Genomic DNA, 9123 nt, shown 5'->3' on the forward strand with positions numbered 1-9123 from the left:
ATGAGTTCGCCTAAGTGGACACGGCTTCCTGCTGAGCCTACCAGCAGGCACAACGATGATATGTGGGGAGCACTCAGGGACCCGCTATTGCTCTGCCTGGGAGAACACTGGAAATTTTTCATCTTGGCCTGGCTCCTTCCCCTCCCTCTCCTTTCTCCTCCCTTCCCCAGCCAGCAGCCTTCTGGGCTGCCTCCCCCCCAGCCAGCTGGTGTACGCTCAGAAAATCCAAACTCATTTCCATGTGAGTGGAGGGGGATATAATTAGGAAGGCCCCTTCCCCAAGTAGAGAGGGGAGCATCCCCCATGCCCAAGACTCACTGTGGGGGAGGGAGGGTGAGAACAGCTTAAGGGGATCTCTGCCCACAAAGTACCTAGGGCTCACCTATCTCAGGCAATCTGACCATTCAGTGGGGACTGCCTTGGGGGTCCAGGCCCAGACCCTCTGCAGTTACCTGAGCAGCTCAGCCAGTTCTGCCATCAGTTCCTCCTCTCAGAACTACGTGCCTGCCCTTTGTAAAAGGGTCTTCTCTCTCTAGACCAGAGACGGCCCAGATCTACCACCTCCACTTGTGCCCCAGGGAACCATGAATGGAAAATCCACCCAGCTCAGTAAGTACTTATCTAGTGTTTACTGAGAAGACAGGATGAGGAAGGAGCAGGGGTGAATATCCAACCTTCAGAACTCACAGACGTAGATATGATTCATGCACTGCAGACACCAGCAAAGGCGGTGGGCTGGCTGCCCTCTGCCCTCTGCCCTCTGCCCTGCTCCATGGGGCCAGGACCATTTGGTTGTTGTTTTTACCCCCTGGAACCAGGGAAGTTTTGCTACCAAGAAGTTTGACTTTACCATTCTACATTTTGCTTCCAGTTGTCCCCTCCCTCTTCCCTGAGAGCCCTGAGGCACCGCAGCAGGCCAGGAAGGTAAACTCAAGGCACCTCCAGAGACAGTGCAGAGCGAGGCTCCTGGCCCACTGGGTGGAGCCAACAGCCCCATGATACCCAGGGGCACACTGCCCCAGAGAGGGAGGCTGTGGACAGTCTAAGAGCTCCTCCCCAGGCCTGCACCTAAGCCTGTGGCCCTGAAGCCAGCAGTGGAGCCTGGCCCAGGCTAGCCTCTAAGATGGACGTTCGGTTTCATCTGCTAAATAGGTATTGCCCCAGTGTCTCTCCTGTCTATGCAAAGCTAGGGCAAACTAAGAAATCACCTGTCTCTGCCTTTTGGAACTAAGAATTCAAATGGATTCAAAATCAATGATAACATTGCCCATGTGCACAACGACTCACAACACATAACCCATGTTCACCTACATCATCTCTGCCGGTCCTCCACTCTCTTCCGCTCACTGAGGGAAGGAGCATAACTCCATTGCAGAGAAGAAAACTGAGGTACAGGGAGGGACAAGGATGGACCTGCCCAAGGTCAACCAGTAAATGGCAGAACGAAGATGGGTTTTCTGACTGCAGTAACAATTGCTAACACTGTGGTTCCCATGTGCTGTGCCATCTCATAGCCTCATCTGAACTCATTCAATCTTCATACTCCTATGCAGTTGGAGCTGTTAGTCACCTCCCTTTACAAATGAAGAAATCAAGGCACAGACAAGGGATGTGAAGTGCCAGGATCGCACAACTAGAGGCAGGACGGATTGAAACTCAGGTGGTTTCTCAAGGGTCCACACCCTTGAGTTCTCTCTGTGTGATGTACCCTGGCACTGCTGCCTCCTGTCTGTGGCTGAAGTCTGGATCCAAACCATCCCCAGAAGGACCTAGACTGGGCCCAGGTCACCAGGTGCTGGGCAGAAGGGCAGACCAGGGAATGGGCTGAATCTCTCAATCAACAGAGCAGCAGATGGAAACTGGGGTAGATGCCAGATAATTTTTTTTCCAGACTCGGGGGTAGGGGGGAAGGAAGTAGTACTGAAGACCATCCTCCCCACAAGCCAGCCAACCTGGGGACAAAGGGCCAGGCGAGATGGCAGCCCACTCTCTTGGTTGGCTGCAGGCAGCCAGGGGAGGAGAAAACTAAGCCCATGACTTGAGGCAGTAACTTTATAAAGGGAAAGGCAGCTAGACCGTGGGGCAGGCACTATGACCAGAGTTTAGGCATGGGTTTTCCTGCCTCAGGCAGCACAGGAAAATCAAGTCGGAATGGTATAGGTGGTGTCAGGGCCCTGCCTGCCTCACTGAAAGCCAAGGCTGGCTCTTGAGCCTGGACTGAGAACAAGGGCACAATCCCCACTCACAGCCAGTGATGGGAAGTGGACCAGCAGAGGAAGCAACAGATGTGGATGCTGATATGTCTGATGGGGAGGCACATTCTTGTCCCTCCCTTCCCCGTGATTCCACATTCAGGGGAGGGAGGAAGGAGACTGGGAGAAAGAAATGATGCAGGGCTTCAATCTATAAGAAAAATACCTTGAGACCACTTGCTGAGCCCCATGGACAGCTGAGGCACAGCCTAATCCAAGAAGACTCCTTTTGGAATGAAAGAAATGGATACACACAGACCTGAGATTGATGGTCCTGAAGCACTAGCAGAAGCCCCAGGCAATCCCCCCAACATTCCAACTAAAGCCTCTCACTTTTCAGGGTCCAACTGAACTCATCCTTCCATTCTCCAGGGTTATGTGACCTCCTCCTCAGCCCTGATTCCATGGCTACACACGGCCTTCGCAGGAGTGACCCACCCCAAACAAGAGGCCTGTGGGAGATAGAAGGATTCCGTGAGGAGATAACGTATGCAGATGTGAGGTTACCCACACACAGTTCACTTCCTTTCATAGATACGATGATCCAAGAATCCCAATTCTTAGGATTAGAAGTAGCTCTCAGAGGGCATTCAACCCCCAACAGCCCCCTCCATGCTAGATCCCACCCCTGCTTTGAGGCTTCAGAGCTTGGTGGCCACCCAGGCCTACTGGCTACTAATAGCAGCAACAATTCCTATTGCCTTACCACCATTACCTATTGCAGGGGGCAGAGACTAGGCACTGATGAGAATGAGGGGAGTGGGTGGGCTGGGGTCTGCAGAACCCTGTCCTGTCTATAAGGTAATTTCCACTCAGCTCCAGCCCATGGAACCATGAAGAAGTAAACTCAGTAGGGAAAGGTAGTATGATTTTCAAGGAAAGCTGAAAATGGAGGGCTGGGTGCGGTGACTCACGCCTGTAACCCCAGCACTTTGGGAGGCCAAGGCAGGTGGATCACCTGTGGTCAGGAGTTCAAGACCAGCCTGCACAACATGGTGAAACCCTGTCTCTACTAAAAAATACAAAAATTAGCCAGGCATGGTAGCTAGCGCCTGTAATTCCAGCTACTTGGGAGGCTGAGACAGGAAAATCACTTGAACCCAGGAGGCAGAGGTTGCAGTGAGCCAAGTTCGCACCACTGCACTCCAGCCTGGGCCACAAGAGCGAAACTTGTCTCACAAAAAAAAAAAAAAAGAAAGAAAGAAAAGAAAAAAGAGGCTGGGCATGGTGGCTTATGCCTGTAATCCCAGCACTTTGGGAGACCAAGGTGGGTGGATCACAAGGTCAATGATTTCTGTCCTAATCATTCTATGTGCATTTTTATCCGACAAGGTCAGGAGTTCGAGACCAGCCTGGCCAAGATGGTGAAACCCCATCTCTACTAAAAATACAAAAATTAGCCAGGTATGGTGGCACGCGCCTGTAGTCCCAGCTACTTGTGAGGCTGAGGCAGGAGAATCTCTTGAACCTGGGAGGTGGAGGTTGCAGTGAGCTGAGATCGTGCCCCTGCACTCCAGCCTGGGTGGCAGGGCGAGACTCCATCAAAAAAAAGAAAAGAAAATTGACTCTTTGTTGAAACTCTCACTTTTAAAATATTGGCAAATAATTCAGAAGTTAAGGAGGATGGATACGGGCAAATAAAAACAGGTCTGGGGCCTATATCTGGGACCCCCAACATACCATGTGCCCACTGTGACTATCTCACAGACACAGACACAACAGTCACTGTACCTGGCCCAACTCGTGGCAGACCATGTCAGGCAAGGAGTGCTGAGAAGACACTTCTCAGGCTGCGTAGGCCATGCCTCACCCTCCCCTCAGTGCTCTGCCTGCCTCCAAACCTCAGCCAGGACATTCCCCTCAAGTGCCTGACTCTTCCTCCTAGACCAGTTCAGAGATCACCACCCTCCATACATCTGTTCAGCCCACTGTGAATGGAGAACTTCTCAGAACTGCCACCACCCTCTTAGCCCTGAGGGTCTCGCTCCCAGCAGCAGCCCATGCCTACATCTCTGCTTTCTGTCCTAATCATTCTACGTGCATTTTTATCTGATCAACCCTACCTAAATTACTAAGATCTAAGTAGGGCAGGTCAAGTTAAGACAGACAAAAAAAGGAAAAATCCAAAGAAGAATATTCAGTCAGCAGAGAAGAGACAGGCTTTTTTTTCCTTCTGCCAGGGCACTCAGCTCACCTGAAAACACTACAGGTCCCCAGCCTTCCACAGACAAATCAGCAACATCCTTAGACCCAAGCCCCAAACTTGGCCAACTTGGCACTGGGCTTGTGGTGGGAGTGCCACCTGGTGGCCACTCTGGAACACAGCCTAGTCTTAGCAGAGACTAAGTGCATCTTTGCTCTGTCCTAGTCATACATTCTACATGTGCTTTTATGTGATAGACACTCCCCAGACTTTCTAGAGACAAATTTCTCCCTCCCACCCATTCCTATGCCCCTAATCCATCTCTGAGCCTCTATTCTCACTGTCCAAGGCCTAAGGCAGGGCAGAATCTCATGGACGTCATATGGAATCCATCTAGACTAACAAAATTTCCTGACTAGACATGGCTGGGAGGCCAAAGATGAAGTCTCAGCCTGGATACTGACTCAAGGAAGGCCCTGACCCAGTCCAGGCCTCTGTTTCTTTGTGTACAAAATGAGAAAGAGGAGCTAAAACTCCATATCTTCTCCTGGTCTATCTTCTCTCTATATCAGAGAGAGACACAAAGCTTTCTCATTCCATCTTCTGCATTTCCTTCTGTAGGATGAATTAAATATGCTTTTAAAGTGATGTCAGCCAGGCGTGGTGGCTCATGCCTATAATCCCAGCACTTTGGGGGGCCGAGGCGGGTGGATCACCTGAGGTCAGAAATTCAAGACCAGCCTGGCCAACGTGGTGAAACCCCGTCTCTACTAAAAATATAAAAATTAGGTGAGGATGGTGGTGCACGCCTGTAATCCCAGTTTCTCAGGAGGCTGAGGCAGGAGAATCACCTGAACCCAGGAGGTGGAGGTTACAGTGAGCCGAGAGCATGCTATTGTACTCCAGCCTGGGCAACAAGAGCAAAACTCCATCTCAACTAAAGTAAACTAAACCAAACTAAACTAAACTAAAATAACATAAAAATAAAGTGATGTCTACAGGAGAGATGATGTCGCAGGACCCTCCCATCTCTGATATGATCCTTGGGCCTGCTGAGGCCACTTCAGTGAGGAGATACACATGCAGAAGTGTGGTCACCCACAAACAGTTCACTTTCTTTCATGAATATAATGATCCAAGAATCTCAATTCCTGGAATTAGGAGTAGCTACCTGAGAGCCACTCACAAGACTCCTTATGGCGGCCATGCAGGTTCTGCTTACATACCTCCAGTGATGATGAGCTCCCTCACAAGCCAGCCTTGCCCATCTTGTTTAGCTCTGACCCAGAGCCTTCTTCTCCAGTGGAAGACTCCCAAACAGTGGTCCTAAATTTGCCGTCTGAGGCCACAAGGACATGTCTAATCTCTCTTCCTGGAATAGAGCCCTTCAGGGATTTCACAGAGGTCACATCCTTCTAAATCTGCTCTGTATTCAGGGTAAATAACCCCAGTTTCAAATAGATCCCTCATGGGGCTTTCCTTGAGAAGCTCTCTAATCCTGGTTGATTTCTAAGACATGGTCAGTTATTTAACAAACTTTTACCGACCTCTCCTAGATGCTAAACAGTCCAGATTGTCTCTCTCTCTTTCAAAGATCAGGCCTCAGATCAGAACACAACACCTAGTATGGAGGCTGAGCAGTAAAGGGCTGAAAGACTGGCTTCCTTCCTCCTTATTCTAGCACCTCTAAAGGCACTCTTAATGGGTTGAGACACCACGTTGTTAAATCCTCTTGATCTTAGCCCAGGGTTATCCCTGGGCCAATTCTCAACCATCAGTAGTGGCTCTCTGGGATGCACATTTGAGAAAGATTAGTGAATCTGGGCCCAGGAGAAGAAATGAGACTCGATTCTGCATAAGAGCAATTAATTTTGTGGTCCCCACTGCAAGACCTTAGACTTCCTTTGCTTCTGTCCTTGTTAGGGTTACTTCATTGTCTGGGCCCTGATGCCATCTAGAACATTCAACGGCCCAGCTCTGAGTGCCTGGCATCTCTGATACACACACTCAATATCCACTTATAGAAATTGAGGGGACATGTCAAACATGGCACAACTGATACTCCAAGAAGTTAGGTCATATGTGGAAAAGCAATCTAAACCTCAGTCTGACTTAGAAGCCTAAGTCCCCTCCAAGACCTGAGCTGCCACTCCCAAGATAAGTGGTTAGGAGACCCTTCAGTCAGCCAGGCACAAGGCCCCAGGTAGGTGCACTGATGGGATCATGCTGACACAATCCCACCCAACCCCTAGAAAGGCCATTTCCTCAGCCTATAGGAAGCACTCATCTGTACATAGGGCTAATAATATCTATTTTCAGAGTCACTATGAGGATTAACTAAGATGGCACATGTGAGTGCCTAGCTCAATGCCTGGGACAGAGAGGATGCTTGATAAATAAGTACTACTGTGCAGTGCAGTGTGCTATTAACATTAGCTAGTTTTGCCAAGATAGAATAGGCCAGTGCCTGGGTTGCCACGAAAGCATTTCAAGCATAGAAGTTGAATTCTATTCCCAGCAATCTCAGGGCCTATGAGAGCGAGACAGGCCCAGGCCCAGGGGAACAAGCGGCACAGTTGAACTGACCTGAACTCAGCCCAGGGCCAGAGGGGACTCCACCTGCTGGAGAGGCTGGGTAAGCACAAAGAGGGAGGCCTGAATAAACTCCCCAACATCCTCAACAAACACCCACTGCCAAAGTCTGTGGCAACAGCAACAAGAAGCCACCTCAGGGTAGGGCTCTGAGAGCTTGGTCTGGGGCCCAGGCCAGATGGGGCTGAGGCGAGGAGCAGATCTGGGGCCCATGTGCCCAGCAAGCTGTGCCAGCCCAGCCCATACCAGCCCAGCCAAATTTGAGTTATATCAGGAGAACGGATCTGTTAGAAAACTCACCCATCTCTACATATTTGCATATTCTATTTCGGGGTCTTTTCCTTTTTTTCCGTCAGCTTCCTAGAAAAGTTCTTGTGATCACTTCCAACTTCACCTCTGCTGAACTGCAAAAACTCACACTCAATCCCATCTCTCCTCTAACTACTATTCTCTCCCTCACCAGCAAGGTCCCCTGCCCTCTCTGCATCCACTGCCCCTCACCTGTTCAGTCCTCAATCCCTGCTATCTGGCTCCGGTTCCATTGGAATGTCTCCCCAAGGTCACCATGGCACAAGTCAACAAGTCCAAGGTCAGCCCTTCTGTTGCTAGGTTTGTCTGTGGCATCTGACCCCACTGAGCATGCCCTCTTTGTCCAGTTCCTTCCACTCCCTCAGCTTTGCTGACTCCTGCTCTCATCTTCCCAGAAGCAGCAGATCCTGCCCCCGTTCCATGCCTCACATCTATCAGTCACCATTTCCGATAAAGCTGAACTCCTTAGTGGGTATCCCTTTTCCTCTACCTTTCTCTGAAAAGCTTAATTGCCTTCTCACATGACACAGGCCCAGTGTTCAACTTAGAACTTCCTGATCACTACCTCAGCCCAAAGACATCCAACTGTCTTTAATTATACACATCCCCACCTGGCTGTCCCATGGCACCTCATTCCAAATTGTCACCCCAGTCCCTTATTCTTACTGCTGCACCACCATCCGCCCGCTCACATCCTGCCTCCCTTCCCACTTTCAGCCCCCAGAGCTAGTCTGTCCTTCACACCTAGCAGCTCCCCTCCACCCAGCTCCCCTGCAGCAGTTCCAGTTGAGGCTCCCTCCGTGTCCCATCTGGAGGATCCAGCCAGCCTCCTAGCTGGTTGCCTACCCCCAGTCTCACCTCCCACAAATCCAGCCTCCACACAGCTGTCAGATTATCTCACACACAGATCTGGTCCCCCACGGCCCTGCCTGAAGCTGTCTCAGGGGTGCTCTTTGCCCTCAGGATAAAGCCCTAGCTCCTCAGCTGGATCTAAGCCCTCATGATCTCCCATTCCTCCACACTTAAGAGGCCAAAGGCAGTGGGAAGAAGGGCGCCAGCTCTGGAGTAAGACAGACCTGAGTTTCTGGGACCACTTGTCCACTTCCTGCCCATGAGACTGTGGGCAGATGATTTCAACCCTTGGAACCTTGGTGTCCCCACCTGTTCAGTGGAGACAACAGTATACTTGCCTTTCCCAAAGATCTGATACCAATTCTAACTCCTAAAGCCTCTCTACCTCCTCCTCTCCTTCCCCACTGCCACACTGCCAGGTCAGCCTACCAGCAGTTCTAAGTGGATCACTGCCAGAGCCTCCTCCCTAGCTTCCTCATGCCTGCCCTCCCTTAGCCTTCTACTCCCAATATATTCACCACACAGCAGCCAGAATGACCTTTCTGAAATACACATTGGACTCTCTCCCCTGATTGCCATTCTGTGACTCCCATTGTCCAGGGTTAAGTCTAAACTCCTTACATGCCTTCAAATGATCTAGCCTCTACCCATCCACTTGCCTTGCAAGCCACCCTGACGGACAGGGCTACAGAAGCCAGCTTTGCTCCCCACTCCCAGCCCCCTCAGTATACCTTCCTCATATACCTTCCTGCCCAATTCTCCCTTACCCTTCAGGTCTCAGTGTAGTGCCACTTTCTCCATGAAGCTTTCTCTCATCCTCACACTCCCACCCCAGCCCACGTTAGCCCCCCTTCCTGTGAGCACCACAGCCCCTAGACTTGTCTCACCCAGTTCTCATTAGGCTTTAATGTAATCATCTGTTTGTCCATCTTACCAACAACACAGCATTGTCAGAGCAAAGATACCATCATGTTT

This window comes from Macaca fascicularis, chromosome 7 (assembly GCF_037993035.2).
Source record: "Macaca fascicularis isolate 582-1 chromosome 7, T2T-MFA8v1.1".
Classification (NCBI taxonomy): domain Eukaryota; kingdom Metazoa; phylum Chordata; class Mammalia; order Primates; family Cercopithecidae; genus Macaca; species Macaca fascicularis.